Consider the following 13,350-nt stretch of genomic DNA (forward strand, 5'->3'; position numbering starts at 1 on the left):
TCTTCCAGTACGGCAAGTCCCAGAAAACAGACCTCGTTTTTCCATACCTTCAGCAGCGGCTCTGGCACCTTTCGCTTCTTTCCCGGCTCTGGCGCCTTTTGCTTCTTTCCCGGCAGTGGGCAATCTTTCCAATTTTTCAACAGCTCGTCTATTTCCTCGCCGCTCCTCGTACACGGGCGTCTTCGGAGTTCGGTTTCACCATCGTACAGATCCTTGCGTTTCCTCCATGGGTCATCATCGCGAAGCCACCTTCGATGCCCCATGAACACGGTTTTCGAAGACCCAGGATCTCTATCTAGCTGGCGATACGTTGTGTCATCCATGCACCTGACGCATCCAGAAAATCCGTGGACCACCTGCCCCACAAGATATCCGTAACCGAGATAGTCGTGCACCATCGTGAAATACTCTGTGGATGACGTACCTTTGGAATTAACGTAATGGAAGTGTCGTTTAGTCCAGCTAGTAGTTCACCACCATTCAGGAAATCAAGCACTGCCAGAATTATGTCATCTTTCAATAAGTTCCAGTGGCGCTGATAAAACCCCACAGTGAATCCGTCTACCCCGGGCGCTTTCGATGGCGCCATTTGAAATAGTGCAGTGGTTATCTCCGAGGCTTCGTACGGTTTACACAGGAAGTCATTCATGGCCGGTGTGACCCGACTGGGTACATGTGATAGCAGATCATCACTATTGCTGAAACCTTGGGAGGTGTATAGTGCTTCGTAGCAAGAATTTCCTCCTTATCTTCATTTCCCGAGGCGCAAACCGAGCCATCCGATCGCTGCAGGTTTGCGATCTTGTTAATACATTTATGTTGCCTTGCTTGCGCGTAAAAATAAGTCGTATTCCGATCCCCTTCACGTAGCCAGGGGACCCGAGAATGGTTTTTCAACCATATCTCCCCCAGTCGTAGCGCTTCTCTGAGTTTTGACATGGTTACGCTTCTCTGAGTTCTAACATAATACACTAGATGCATGCTGGATTGCGGTCGATGTGTGGAGTAAAAGTAGTAGATACAGAATCGTTTCGGTCTACTAATTTTGAACGTGATGCCTATATTCATGATCATTGCTATGGATATCGTCATAATTATTTGATCTTCTATCAATTGCCCAACAGTAATTTGTTTACCCACCGTATCATATTTTCTCGAGAGAAGTCACTAGTGAAATCTACGGCCCTCGGTCCGATGTTTTATCATATTTGCTTTCCGATCTTCTATCTTCTATCTTTTGCGATATTATTTTCGGATCTATATTTCCAAAAATCCAAAAATACCTTGCTGCACTTTTTTTTATTTCGTGTTTCATCAAGATCTATCTATCCAAACTCATACAAATTTATATATCTTTTTACCGAGGAGGGATTGCCAACCCCTCTTATGCGTCGCGTTTCAAGTATTTGTTCTTTGTGTGCAGGTACTATTTACATAGTGTTGCTTGGTTCTCCTACTGTATTGATAACTTTGGTTTTATAACTGAGGAAAATACCTATTGTAGCTGTAGTGCATCATCCCTTCCTATTTATGAAAATACCGACACAGTTTCAAACCGCATCATCCGGCGGGGTATCCAGTGATTTTCATAGGAGCTGGTAAGAGAAACCAACGACTGTAGCAATTGCATGTGAATCATAGTGGTTAGCGGTGGATAGGACCAGTGTGGCTTTAGTAATGACTAAGCCAGCTAGGAGACGTCCCTTCCCAGATTGGTGTCGACCATGGTCCTTGGCTTCGCTTCGAAGTGGTGGTAGATGGATGTAGACATGGATACTGCTCGTTGTTATCGTCCAATCTGCCGTTTGCCTCTCCCCCTTCCCTTTTCCATTGATCGATCGGCGGGAATGACGGATGACGGTCCATCATAGTCACTAGTGGGTCAGGGATTCGTTTTCTATTAGAAGCCAGCTTGTGATGAAGTATGGTAGTGAATTTTTTCCACGGATTGATTTGTCATGGCGATTGGAAACACCGGTTGTTGCGGGAACATATGTTGTTCCCATTTCTATTCTTTTTGTAAGTAGACTAGTTCGACCTTTAATTTTTTCGAGAAGGAGTTCGACCGTTAATAAAGATAATATTTTATGCCCGAGAGAATGAAGAGACAGGAGGCTTGCCTTGCCTTTTTCAAAAATTAAAATAGTTAAACCATATGATTCATTTATCATGATGCACATGCATAACAATCTTAAATTACTTTTGCTAGATGAACATCGCTGAATTCAAACATCTAGATGGTTAAATTTTTTATATTAATATATTTGTAATGAATTATAAATATTTGAAACAAAAGTATGGTCGATTCATGATCTTTTTTGGTGGACAGATATTGCATTAACATAGATGACGTTGTGCTACAATTCTGAATAAGGATTTTGTTTTTTAGTGTTATCTTAACGTCCTAAACACTGCTCACTTCCCCTAAAAAAACATGGCTCACCTTCTTTGGATGTACTTTAAGCCTTAATTACAATATTTGAAAGAATAATTCTGAAGTTTTGAGAATCTATCTCCAATGCTAGCACCCATGCGAAGTTCAGGACCTGAAACCAGGCGGATAGGTTCTACTGCAAGTAACGGAACTAACTAAGCAACTCAGTCCACTTGTTAAATGCTAACACTGTATTAGAATTTTGTTTTTGTTTTCGTCAGAAGTATGAAACCAAGGATAAACTTTAATATATATAGTTAGGACTTTACCTGTACATTAAGGACCATCTACATTATACCTTTCTCGGCCTTTTGACAAGGATCTCCCCCGAAGAATAATTTATTAGTTTGTACTACCTCTTTTTCCGGCTTATACTTCGAAGGCTTTAATAGATCATGTGAGTATTGCCGTTCCGTTTTAAAAAAAAAGTATTGCCGTTCCCATCAATTTGGTGATGAAATGATAGGAATTTATGCAAATACATCAATGTATGAAAATTAAAATGTTCATATATCAAGATATTTATTTGTTAGTAATGGAAGAAATGAATCATTGTTTGTAATGGGGAAATTAAATCTTTGGGCTGCTTTTCATGTGACAAGGTCATAGCATACAGTTTATTGTCCTGATTGTCAGCCTTCTTTTACACATCCAAAGGCATAACCCAAAACTGTACACCAGGAGAACCCAGATCTCTTGTTCTCTTCCCCAGCACCGGAGGCACCTCACTAGAATACCCCTCAATATAGGAAGCTAATTAGCCAGTGAGAGTTGAAAAAAGTGTCTTGTTCAAACATTATCTAACTCCCATGGCCGCCTGCACACATGCACTGGAAACATCATAATTTTTTAAATTATCCAAACTCATATGTAAGATTTATTGTCTATGTTTATTTGTCCTATAGCAAAATCCTTCCTGTATGGTTGATCAAAAACAATGTGAATAGAAACAATTTTAAGAAAATTACATCGACTATAGAGAATACAATAAAATCAAAACACGTAATCTACACCGGTAGCAATAACTATATCACTAAATTAACATCAAACTATCTAGGTGGACTACTCTGATATGTAGTCGTGAAACCAATGATCATGGAGTCAGCGCACATGGGGTCATCCCCCCACAGTGGAGGACCAAGCATCGTCAGGAATGATGGTGGGTGGTCTCAATGGCACCGGGTCGTCACTCTCCTTACATGGTGGGGCCTTCCTCTCCTTAGCTAGCGGATTCTTCTTGGCTAGATCCTCAAAATACTTTATTAGGATCAGCTGCTGGTTCTTCTCAATGAGCGCCGCTAAGAGGTCCTCCGCACGCTTCTCCTTGACCGCGGAGTCGACCCTAATGGAAGCTGCGTCATCGGAGGAAGCCATAGCCGTGAAATCTATCGGTGCTAACACCTTTCATCACATAATAAAAAATAGCATAAGAATCAAACATCAAAGATTACTTATAAGCCAATTAATCATGGTGGATACTCTCTCACGGATATTTCGACTTTCAATGATGGTCGAGCTGGGCGAGTCCATCTTGCGTGAAAAATGTATATCACATGACGAACTCGCGCAGGTCGACCGCCATCGGAAAAAGTCGATTTTGTTCCTCAAAGAACAACTCTCATCTACACTCTCTCACGTATATATGGTGGACACTCTTTCTGGTGGCGGTATATATGGTGGACACTCTCTCAAGGATATTTTGTCTTTTGGTGACAGTCAAGCTGGGTGAGTCCATCGTGCATGACAACTATATATCACATGACAAATTCACCCAGATTGACCACCATCGGCAAAAGTTGATTTTCTTCCTCCAAGAACAACTCTTATCGATTGTTGGTGATGGTCGCTCTTCCTCTGATCCTCCTGATTTACAAAGATCGCAGAGGAGGAGCAGAGGAAGTGCGACCCCCTACGGCAACAGTCGGTAGCATTCCACTGAAAACATCTCTTATCTGTTAAATACGATCAACACTCACTCAAGATAAAAATGAATACAGACAAACTACTACCAAAATCAATACAATCATCCATAGCACCCATATAGCATTCATCCATAGAACCCATCTAGCATACATGCAAAGTACTATGAAAAATAGTACATAAAAACATCTACATAAACTACTATATAGGAATTACTAAATAAAAACAACTACAAAAAATTAATCCATGATAGCATCCAAGCACTCATATAGCATTCATCCATTCATTGGGGAGAGGAAAGCTCACCAAGTGGGGGCCCGGTGGCATGGCCTGCCCCTCCCTCGTCTGCAGAAGGCCTATGCATGAAAAATGCGGGGGCCCAAGATGGATGAAAGACTAAAGAATAATAGTAATTGATTTAACAAAAAGCGTCGACATCCATCATTGGAACATGGCATATCATTGTGAATCCTCTCTGCCCGGAACAAGTGAAGATTCATAGTGATGGTTCATCTCCTTAATAGGGGTGTAATGAAGACCAAAGCTTACTGCATCTGGACTATCTGACTATTTAAATAGGTCATGTTGCTTATCCCTTGGCGAGGTGGGACTAAAGTTTGCCGAGAGCCTAATCTTTACCGAGAGCCATTCTCGGCAAAGAAGTCACTGTGCCGTCAGTCGCCGCCGGATGTGCCACGTGGCAAAACTTTGTCGTGCGGCGGCTGCTTGGCTCTCGGCAAATTGTGCCTTTGGCGAGTGTTCTCCTTTTGCCGAGGTCTACTCTTGGCAATATCCTGTGTCTGCCAAGTTGTTCCAGTTGCCGAGAGGCCCTCTCGGCGTATGTTACTTTGCCGAGTGTCCGTGATTTGGCTCTCGGCGAAGAGCCTCGCACCTGGCGTATACGAAAATTCTAGTAGTGCTAGCACATCTTCTAACATGGGAACAGATATGTGTTCCGTCAAGACTACATAATTTATTCAAAAGAAACATCAAACGAACAATTTGACCGTGTTCGGATCAAAATTATCGTGCTACAGGATGGAGTGACGGACTAGCTACATGTGAGGGTGTCACCCTATGTTTGGTTGCAACGCTCGGACAGCCACAAACAAACTTGTGTGGCTGCGAACAAGTGAGGGCGACAAGGTGGAGCGTCGGAACCGTTGATACGCCGGGAAGACAATGATTAGATAGCATCTGCTGATCAGACTTTTTCGATCTATAGTATAAATTAGTCTAGCTAGCTGGCTAGAACAGAATACCATGGCGGCGCTCAACGAACAAGACGAGCTCGCCATGACCACCAAGGAGATCACGAGATGCTTCAAGCCCAGGTCGAGCTCTACCACCAGTGCTTCCCGTGCGTCAAGTCGTTGGCGCTCAAGGCTGCCACAGAGCGTTGTGTTAGTGGACGGTAAAAATCGGACTTTGCTATTACAGGTTTCAGGGACTGTCACGTGTCATCATTTGATTTGGATTAAAGGGAGGAAGGGTCCCACCCTCCCTGAAACTCAGGGGGCGGAGAAGTTAATTTGCACTAAGGCCTCTATAAAGTGCTGTTGTTTGCCCGTGAGTATAGGATTATTGGTAGTGGTCCCACTTTGGTCAGGCATTGGCGAAGCTGCTGGCTTGCGTGGCCGGAGGGCCGGCCGTGGCTTCCACATGGTGCGGGTGGCTACGTTGGCTGCAATGTGGCCTGTTCCATGGTGGCAGCAGGGGTGGTGTGGTGGACCATCTCGTTGGAGGTTGACCGCCGGTTAGCTCCGCGAGGTGCGGTTGGCTCCGACGGTCTCGGTGCCTCTTGCAAGATGGACAACTTTGTTGGCGGTGACAGTTGGTAGGCTTGCTGGCACTGGTGCGGGATGATGTGCGACCGAGGTGTTGTGGGAGCTGGGGTGAAGACCTTGTCTCGACCTTATGCCGTCACCAGCAATGGCGGCAGCCGTGGCCGTCGTAGACCTCCCTGGAGGCATCGCTTATTTGCTGCCGCACCCCTCCTGCACGGATCCGGCCGTCGCGTCCTCTCTAGATGAAACCCTTCATTTTGTGTTCCGACGATGGTGGCACATTGGTCTGTCGTTTTTCTACTTGGGGGCCTTTTCTCGGAGCTCTACATCAGCAAGCGTGACCGGTGATTTGTGGCGATTGTGGAGTTCATACTTTTGTGACAAGGATGAAGGTCGGAGCCATGTCGGTGAGGCGGCAATGGTTGTAGTAGTCGATTCTTCTTCGGTGTATCTGTGGTATTGCCTCCGTTTTTTGGTTGTTGTGGAGTCGAAGATGCTGGAGCGGAGCCCTCTGGTATACGGGCTGTAGGTGGCCCGTTCGATGATCTTCTGCGGCACCAACCGTGCCTAGATTTGTTCTTCAGAGTTCTCCGTCGGAGTCGGAGTTGCGCTATTTTGCAGCATGTGGCTGTGTTTTGCCCAGATCTTCATGGAGCTTCACGCGTCCGCGATGATGTGGATTGTGTCAACAATGCTGACGGCGAAGTCGGAGTTGTTTGCTCAGAGTTTAGGGGTGGCGATGATGCCTCTAGTGGAGGAGGGATCACGATGGCGCACACGTGCTGTCTCGTTGGGGCCCTCTTTCGAGCTTTGTGCATGGGATTTCTTATGTGTGCAGCTCAGCGTTTGTGATAGTTTTAGTCCGGTTCTTCATAATTAACTAGGCAATCTGGATTTCGCTTGGTTTTCTCTAATTAACTCAGCAACCATTTTGAAAAAAGAAAAACAATCTCTTCGGTAGGGGTTGACAAATGAGGATCCTCAAATCTTGGCCTTTGCACAAACAGAATATGCATAAAATTAGACAAATGTCTTTTCCATGTAGCCAACTAAGCCATACATTCTTATTCTTATACAATATCATCGAAACATTTTTTTACATATTAAATGGCAGGGTTTCTAGCGTACTTGCTTGCCATAAAATTCATGGAATTGACAAGGAAACATCCTTTTCCATACGTACAAAATATTAACAAAACATCTTTTACATATAATATGTGATGGACCGGAAATACTGAACTCCCCGCATTTATTCAAATTGACACTTGAGAAGTATTTCTTAGTGCTTGGCCTTCAAATAGATGATAACTATAGGATACTTGGCCTTCGCTTTCTTGAGGTGCTTTGAAATCATGCTGGCATAAACCATAAACACATCATCAAGAATGGCCTCTCCGAAGTGTTTCTTAATCAGCGGTTCCGCCACCGCCCTTATGCACCTGGCAACATTCAACCCACTACTGCTGCAGCCCAACACGACATCATCGTTTGTGTCGTAGTCTTGTGGATCCCAGCTTGATTCAAACACACTCATGTGTTCCACATTGAAGAGATTGTTCTCCTCAACCACAGCCTTCACTTCGTCCATAGATGGCGCATAAAATGGAAGGTTGAAAGAGACCAGCTTCTCCTTCTCCACAAGGCCCTGCCACACGTTGCAGAAAAATAGTACTTTTTTTCAAAGCTTGTATGAATTCATATGCATGTTTTAAGATGCTAAATATAAATAGTTTTCCTCCCAAGATATCTCGTAGATGGATACCCGTAGTCACAATAACTTTAGACCATGCAGACTTGGACACACTTCTATTTCTCCTCAGCGATGTGTGCTATGCGTGGCTCCAACAATTCATTTGGGCACCACCCTTTACATTGTTTCCAACCGTATAGGTTCCAGCGCTCCATGGAAGGACCCTCTACCGCCTTTATCCATTAGCTGTCATGCCTAAATATAATGTTATTGAGATTGGCCGCTGCCACTGCTAGCTAGGCATTAGAGTATCACGTCCTCTGCCTCCACTACGTGTCCAAGTTTCACAGACGTCACCAATTCGTGCTCTTAACCCGCATGTGGCCTTCAGCTACCATACCATCGTTATAGCTACCATGCCTATTGTTATCATTGGGCCAGAGACTGTAGAAGGTGGCATATATAATTTTATTTTCTTCCAGTTATTGTAAACTCTAGAAGTTCACATGAAATTTTTGAAATTTTATTAGATAATGATGTTTTAATATTTGGATAGTTCGACCCAAAATCTTTGAAAACCATTTGATCTTTTACTATTCTGAAAGTTTATGAGAAATTTCTAGAGTAGTTTCTTGTAATTTATGAAAGTTGTGTCTCGTAGAGGCTCATAAGAAATCTTGGAAATTTGCCGCACTATTTTGGAAGTTTAGAATTTGTTGAAAGCTCTAATTTCTGAAAGTCGAGCTTATGATTTCAAGCTACCTATGATGGAATCATAGAAATTTAAAGAATATTCGTCGAGACAATCCTTCTTTTCTCTTTTCCCGGTTCAATTTGTCTCTACGTTGAGTTGAAAAGGGATGCGGCCTTCTGGTCTCTCACTTGGTCGAACCACTCATGTCTCATTAGCAACGCTGATGGAAAATGATCATTGGGGAAGATTCGGGCGGGTGACAGCCTATTAGCTGCTTCCAAGTCCTTCATTCATAAGATTGATTTGCACAAATTTGCACAAATAGTAAGTCAATCTTTGATCGACACATTTGTTTTCTTGTGTGCAAGCTACAGCAGAAAAGACATACAGTAATATGTTAAACTTTATACACACGTGCTATATATATGTCCATATGTATACGTAAAATTGATTTTTGTAGGATTTGAAATACCTTTTTCTCCCCCGATGTAACAAAACCACGGTAACTGAACTGATATGAACCGTAATGAATGGTAGCGACCAGTGACAACTTTTGCACCTGGATAATTAGTCATTGGCCAATGCACTTGATCCCTAAAAGTGGCTTCTTTCTTTCAAGTTCAACAACCAATATTCCTTAGTATTTATCTTCTCTCAAAGTTTGGATTATCGTTTGAATTAAATTTCACCAGGGAATTGTAGCTGGATGAGTTGGATTTTGGCTAGCTCTTGTCATTTAATCCACCCACACTTTAGTTTGTCCATCGCATGCACTTCATTATTCTCTTAAGATCATCTTACATAGCAAGTAGCAAAACATGGGATACCCTCTTTTTTGATATAAGGACAATGGATAGCCATCTATAACGTCATGGTCAGCATATTTCTCGAAACTAATTCTGGTACTCCCTCCTTTTCTAAAAAAAAAAATATAGCGCGCCCGCGTTTCCCGAGGTTCAACTTTGACCATAAATTTAACCAACAAGACCGACTGTGGCGGGAGCAAAAATTATATAATTGAAAACTTCTTTTGAATACGAATTCATTGATATAATTTTTGCTCCTGCCGCAATCGGTCTCGTTGGTTAAATTTATGGTCAAAGTTGAAGCGCGGAAACCGAGAACACACTATATTTTGGAACGAAGGGAGTAGCAAGTATAGAGAAAAAAAAAAGGGATAACATGTAATTACATTCTAGAGTTTACATTCCTCTCGTTTCTCTAGTCGCAGTTGTCTTCTTGCACCTTGTGGCAAGACATGATTGTTTGGAAAAGTATATTAATTTTTTTCTCTTGCTAAGAAATGAGTGAGTAAATCATGTGAGTTTGTTGAAGAGATTCTCAAGCAGTTTTAACACGGGTTTCAGTTGAGCTCAAACAATGCCTCGAACTGGTTTGTACGCACGCACCTTGGACCTCCACATGAGGGAGTAGGAGGAATGGAAGAGGTGGACACTCCGGCATGGGAACAGCCTGGTGTAGAAAGAACCCGGCATCCCGGCCACGTAGTATTGCGGCCTCCTATCGGCGGTGAGCTCCTGCAGCCGATCCAGCGACCTGAAGACGAGGTTGAAGTCGTTCCCCGGCAGGTCGTTGAGGAAGAACTGCAACTCCATGGCTGCGGCAGGAGGGCGCTGCTCCTGCTCTTCTTCCCGGTTGTGGTCGGAGATTGTACCGATGACCTCCGACACAAGCAGCAGCGTGTTCGGCCCTGACGAGCAGCCTAGGTCGGCGACGACCATGGTGCTCTTGTCCGGCAGTGACCTGTACAGCTCCACCACGGCGCCCTGGAGCACCGGCCTGGTCTCAAGCATGGCCTTCTCCTGCTCGGGCGGGAGTAACAAATTAATTAATCGATCGAGCACCCTCTGGACGCAAAAGGCAATAAATGCATGCACTTTTTTCCCCAACCAGGCTCACAACAAATTCCATTAATTTCTTAACGGAAATATTCAGTACAGGTAGTTCAACCTAGAACAAAGCAGCTGAAGGAGAACAAGCATGCATGCATGGGACGGTAGTTACTTGGAGTCTGGAGTTGGTGGCGTAGCTGTTCTCTCCGTCGCCGTTGGCCATGTGAAGCCATTGCTCTACCTCCATGGCTAGCTATCACTTGCGAGTTGTGACTTCTTGTGAGGATGATTTAAGTACTCACGCAGACGGGAGGAGTCGTCCCCTTTTATAGGTATATCTAGCTAGGATCACTAGCAATAGATGAAGACGAGGACAAAAGTTTTGGACTTTTGCTTTTCTGAAAGCAATCTGCTGCATACAAATTCTTGGCTGACCACTGCATGGATGTCACGGCGAGTACCTCAGCACATGAACGTACGGCTCCCTCCCTCAAATCAGGTCACGTGCACTCAATCGGATTGATTCTTCATAGCAGAATACTCTTCACGCGAGGAAATTGCACAAACCACCTACTTTTGGTGCTAGTGTTGCACATAACACCTATTTTATAGGTTTGTTGCACAAAACACCATATATTGGGGTAATTCACAGCTAGGTCTAATCCACCATTTGGATGTGTCGACATGATTTCTGACAATTGGGTCCAGTTTGTAAGTACACTGGTGTCAGAAAAATGGCGGCGAGGATAAGAAAGCAACAGAGCGTATTCCTACTTCACTTCAAGTCCAGCCTCGACAAGAATGAATACCGTATATTAGTACGTGATGCCTATACTGCAACTTGGGATGTATTTGGATAATAAAACCCCATGGCGGTAATATTTTGGTGCGTGAGACTTGATGATGTCTGTAATGGCCATATGGCGACTACTTGGATGCTAAAGCCCAATGGCAACAATATCATCCATGTTTTGGTGCTACTGATCTTATTTTATGAATATTGTGGCTATTTATGAATCTTTTCAGATTTGTCTAGCAATCTTATGTTTTGTCATTCATAAGTTTGTGGTGTGGTACTAGTTAGATGTAACTAGTGATGAATCTAGAAAGTTTCAGCTGATTTGGATCACATTATAATGAGATATTGGTAGTTTATATTGGCTCGTATATTTCTTTACTCAAAATTTAAAATTTTCAAAAGAAATGCGAAACAATTTCATTAAATCACACCTGTATCCAATACTATTCTGAAAAAAACACAGCTCATTTGGACCAATAGTTTGTGAGATATTTGCAACGTTAGTTGGCTCGTTCAATATTTTTCTCAAATTAATATTTTTTTAAATGCAAAAATAACTCCCAATAAATCATACATGCACTCACTAATATTTTAGGAAAAATTCAGCTCAATTCGAGCAAAGGATTGTGAGATATTGATAGTTCTAGTTGGCTATTGATGTGGCTGGTTTTTTGCCACCGGTGCACTTACACACTAGACCCACTTGTTAGCAATCATGTTAAGACACACAACTCATGGATTAAACCTGTAAAATAGATGTTTTGTGCCACACTAACACCAGAAATAGGTGGTTTGTGCAATTTTCTCTCTTCACGCCTGCTGCTTTGCTGGCCTTGCTGCGTCCCCTGCATGCGTGCTGCACGTGTATTTTTCAGAGTGTGCAAGTAGATATACCCATGGGTACTTCACGTGTGCAACCGGAGCCCTACAACATCCCATCGGACAGCCCAGTCACTGTTCAGAAAGAAGAAAGAAGTTTAAAAACCATCCAACTGTAATCTTCATTTTGTCCGGACATGTTCGAGCAGTCCACAAATCCCCATATCCAAGCCATATACATGGAGGATATGTAGGGATCTCCGGGCATGCCAAGGCAAGGTGCTACGTAGGATTTGGCGAACCACGGAATTCTTTTTCTCTTTCTTTATTCTTTCTTTCTCTTCATTGTCTTCCTCTTCACCAATCATATGCACGTGACCGGACAATATGAGGATAATATGAGAAGTGTGGTTGTTTCGCAAGAAAAATGAGGATCCAAAATAGACGTGCCATGACACTGACCGGGCACATCCGCGGACATATGAGTAACCGAATCAAGCAATTGTGGTTGTAGAGGCTCTAAGTTGGTCTTCCTAGTGACTAAGCCATAAAGTCCTTGAGCATGCACCAAACCCTTACAAGTTCTATTAGTTCTTTTCTTTAACACAGTACATACATAGACACTCATACATACACACACTCACCCAGATGAACATACACACACAAATCCTATTCCTATGATCACCTCCCAGACACTTTCTCTGCATGGAAAAAGGAAGAAGATGTTGCTTCGGCTTCCGTTTGTAGCGCTGGTTTGCGTTTACCCTATTTTCGTGACTCTCCTCTCTTTCTTCTCCCCCTACCATTATTTTGATCGAGCCGGCACATCATTTTGGGATTGACAAAATCGTTATAGACGTCTTCGTAGTCGATGGGAACATCTTCTTCCACTAAACGCACATTGCCAAAAAGCTTCGAATATATCCAGAAAAATGTGAGCACTAGTGTCAAGTCCATGTCCTGAACCCTGATAGGCTGAGGATACAACTGCCCGGCCCCATAACCATCCAACTACATATTTGGTTCTCAAGTTCTATTAGTTTAATCACCCAATTAAGCTGAATAGGATCCTTAGGTTGCATGTCCATCCTTATCTTCACGAAGTACCTACCTTGGTACGATTGGGTGCTTAGCTTGTCCATCCTTATCTTCACAAAGTACTTACCTTGGTACGATTGTGTGCTTGATAGGGGGCTAGGTGGACGAGGATTTGTGGCTCACAAGTGCAGAGGTACGCATGTCCCTGGTGCCTGCTTTAATTTTTTATTTGGCTTCCGATTTTAAAGTTCTATATCTTTTAAACGATAATTCTAAATTAAGTTATGTTTTCATATTCATGTTTCTCTTGACCAGT

At 43.2% G+C, this 13,350-nt stretch overlaps 1 pseudogene; it reads right to left on the minus strand.

Annotated features, from left to right (window-relative positions):
• Positions 1-7,420: 7,420 nt before the first annotated feature.
• LOC147992742 (anthranilate O-methyltransferase 2 pseudogene) lies at positions 7,421-10,778 on the minus strand (annotated as a pseudogene).
• Between the last annotated feature and the right edge of the window lie 2,572 nt (positions 10,779-13,350).

This window comes from Triticum urartu, chromosome 1A (assembly GCF_056163025.1).
Source record: "Triticum urartu cultivar PI428250 chromosome 1A, HENAU_Tu73, whole genome shotgun sequence".
Lineage (NCBI taxonomy): Eukaryota > Viridiplantae > Streptophyta > Magnoliopsida > Poales > Poaceae > Triticum > Triticum urartu.